Source organism: Panthera pardus, unplaced genomic scaffold, assembly GCF_024362965.1.
Source record: "Panthera pardus isolate Hobbes unplaced genomic scaffold, ASM2436296v1 HiC_scaffold_17, whole genome shotgun sequence".
NCBI classification, from domain to species: Eukaryota; Metazoa; Chordata; class Mammalia; order Carnivora; family Felidae; genus Panthera; species Panthera pardus.
In genome coordinates, this window is record NW_026526732.1 from 98,012,270 (window position 1) to 98,016,072 (window position 3,803).

The window sequence follows — 3,803 nt, forward strand, 5'->3', positions numbered from 1 at the left end:
CTAGTTTATTAATTTTTCTTTCAGCTATGTCCAGCTGGTTGCTTATTTTTTTTAATGTTTATTTAATTTTGAGAGAGAGAGAGAGAGAGAGAGACAGAGCAGGAGTGGGGGAGGGGCAGAGAGAGAGTGAGACACAGAATCTGAAGCAGGCTCCAGGTTCTGAACTGTCAACACAGAGCCTGATGCGGGGCTCAAACCCATAACTTGAGAGATCATGACCTTAGCCGAAGTCAGCTGCTTAACCAACTGAGCCACCCAGTCACCCCCAGTTGGTTGTTTAAATCATTCATTGATTTTTTAAAAGCCAATAATTACATTTTTAAAATTTCTGTTTGTTTTTCATATCTTCCTTTTTGTTTCAATGTCCTGGTGTTTTTTTTTTTTTTCTTTAATTATGGTTTCTATTGTCTGTAACTATTTTAAGCATAGTTTTTAAAATAGTCCTACTTCAGATGGTTTTATTGCCTCCAGTTTTTGAATGTATTATACCACCCACTATTTATTTGATGACTCCTGCTTCTGTTAGATCATTTCTTTATGTGGTTTGTAATTTTTGATTTTGAACTTCTCTTAAATAAGGATTTTACTCCCTGTTGGAATTCTGTGGACCATAGGTTGTTGAAGGGACAACAGGTAGTCATGTTTGTTCAATTGGTTTAGGACTAGTTTTTAATTTCTTGACTTGAGGATTTTGCTACCATCCTGAAAGAGGGCATATTACCATGAAGTCTGTAGTTTTCATCTTTAAAGGAGAATTTTATTTTTTTCCACTTAGACTCTCAGGCTAAATGAGATATCCAGACTTCCCCAGGTGTAGTGATCCTATTCCATTCCTCTGCCACTCAGGAATCATTCTTTCATTCTCCTTGTTTTTAATAGGGATCTCAGGTACTACATATAATCTCACATAAGTCCCAAGGTCATGTTCATATCCCAAATGGCCATTTAATCTGAAGTTCCTAGAAATGAGGCTTTACCTGAGCCTGATAACTTCTTGAACATCTACTGTGTCACTTTATAAATTCGTGCTTTTACATTTCTTCTTTGTTGCTGGCACCTAAGATTTTATCTTTCTTTTCTTTACATTCATATATATATATATATATATATATATATGGTAAATATTTATTTTTATTTTTACCTTATTTATTATTATTTATCCTTTATTTACCTTATTTATAAGGCTGTCTATTCTCCCATTCTTAATTTTCCTTATTTTGTTTTGTCCTTATACTTAGACATCATAACTTCAGATCTTGCCCTAAATGAAATCTATGTCTATGTATAGCCTTTCATTTCTTCTCACCCACCAATTACTCCCTATATGTGTCTAGGCACCTACTGTATCATTTTTTTACCCTATAATTTAAAACTATATACATAAAACACTTATGGGGTGAGAAGGCATAAATCCTTCTAGCTAAAGAAATGCAATTAGTGCTTTGGGGAATTTGAGTGTATCATTGAAAAATCCTGTTATTTAGGGTGGTGGTGTGGTATGGTAAAAAGAGAAGTAATAGAAATGTTCACAACAGAGCCCTAGGATATAAAAGTCTCTTTGTGTTTTTCATTATGAGGTCATTACTTGCCCTTCTTTGCAAAATAAACAGGAAGAATTGTTTCCAGGTACTAAAGTTCAAGAGTTGGGGGATAAACTTGCAAAATAAAAACTGAAATACTTAAAGGACTACAACTGAGAAACAAAAATTTAAAGATGGAAACTTTCATATGTTAACAGAAATAGGATTGCTATTTCTAAAAGCTGCAAGTATGTCTAATATTTTCATTGAAACACTGTACAGTAAACTTTTGCAACTTTACAAATTATATAACCAAAAGGTGGCAGTGTTCCATTTGGTTTCCTTTGGAACCTCATTTGTGAGAGGTATAATTTACACATGTATTCTGCCTCTAATTTGCTTTTAAAACAATATTAAGTAATATTGCTATTACCACATGTGCCAAAAATTAATTATGATTGAAAAGAAAAAAAATTTGACAATAGGAACCTTAAAGGATTCATTGTATAGAATGCTTTCATTTGAATAGCCCCCAAATAGACATTTTCAAAAGTAGTATATGGGTGCTTTACATCTCAGATAATTTATCTGTTACTAGATTATCTCTTTGGTGTTCTATTCTGTCTTGACTACTGACTGATGCATCCTGTAACACTATGCAAGCATTGATTTCTTTTTTCCAGGTCTAAGTTGTTAATGAGGGAAACAATTTGGTTTTTGTGTTCATAGCAGACAACATATTTTCATCAGTGTGACTAAAAATTTTCTTCAGGGAGCAAATCAGTATTTACGGCCATTGATGAGCATGTTAGAAACCTCCACAAATGTATTCTTAAACTATTAATATTACAATGAATGCTAAAATAAATGACTGAAAAAGATTTCAATTCCAAATTTTAAATCTGTTCCAAAATCTTAAACGAAAGCTTACTTGAGGCAAAAATTCTCTTTTACAAGCCTATCCTGGCAAGAACTGACCTAACAGTCAATTATTATAAACAAAGTCCAGGTTTCTTAATTAAAATACAAAATATTGGCTCGCCTGCTTAGCCTGAAATAAGTTATGTTTTGAGGAGACTGCAATTATGGTGGCGCCTTCTAGTGCCACTGATGGTCAGAGCCTGTCAGTGTTTGTATAAAGCCCCATTTTTTTTTTTTTTTTTTAGCTTTGCAACAGTGCTGTGGATTGTTACTTCATTAGTTAGAGATTGGCATCGAAATTATAAAACAGAATTTGAACGATTTTGTTTTGAGTTCGGCCTGAACACCAAAAGGCTTTCTTTTTTATTCTCATAAATGTGGGAAAAAGTAAACTCTTCCATTTATTATGGTTACATTTTTGGACGTGGGATTTTATCTCTGTCTACCTATGACATATAAAAGTTAGAGTTGGCTATATTTGGCAGATAATACTAAATACAAATTAGTGAACCATTCATGGCACTTTAAGTTTTAAAACAACTTAGAAAGGAAGCCTTTATGTGTTTGAAGGATAGCTATTTTTAGTTGGTGAAACAAAATTCATTTTTATGACTGATGTTATCAAAATGAATAAAAACTCATTTTCCAGATATTTGTGACAGTGTTCAAAGTCTTTTTAAAGGGATTTATTCATCCCTTTAAAGCCCCTTTACCACCTAACCTAAGAAGAATGTCTGAGATAGAACAAGTTTGACTTGTTCTTTAAATTCATCTTTCTTCCACTCCCGTGCCTTCCAATTGAGAGAAGGCAAATGATAGTAAAACTGTCTCCAGTTGGTCAGTGAGAAGAAGAGAAAGATTGATGAACTGATTTTTAGATCTTAGACTCCTATGATGGTTGTTTACTTCTCCATTATAATCTCACGGCATCTATATAACTTGAAAAAGTGAAACTATATCTTTCTAGTTCAAGAAAACTACTGTTCAAAGCACACATTTCTAGATTCATATTTGTTATAGTTCATCTGGTGCACTTGGCTCATGTTGTTATAGGTCACATTGGCCTAAGAAAACGTCATTTAGGAGATAAACATTCTGACCTTTTGTATATTAAATCGCAGCATGTAGTTTGTTGAGTTGTGTTATCAATGTGATAACAGTTTATATGTACCAGTCACAATCATGACTACATTTCTTAGAGTTTAATACTATATTGGTAAAGTAATAAGGAATGTGAATACTTACTAAATTTTGCTTAACAGTGAGTGTTACTTATCTACAGGTAAATACTTAGTAAATATGTTTAAATTTTTTTAATTTTTATTTATTTTTGAGAGAAAGAGAAACAGAGTATGAGTGGGC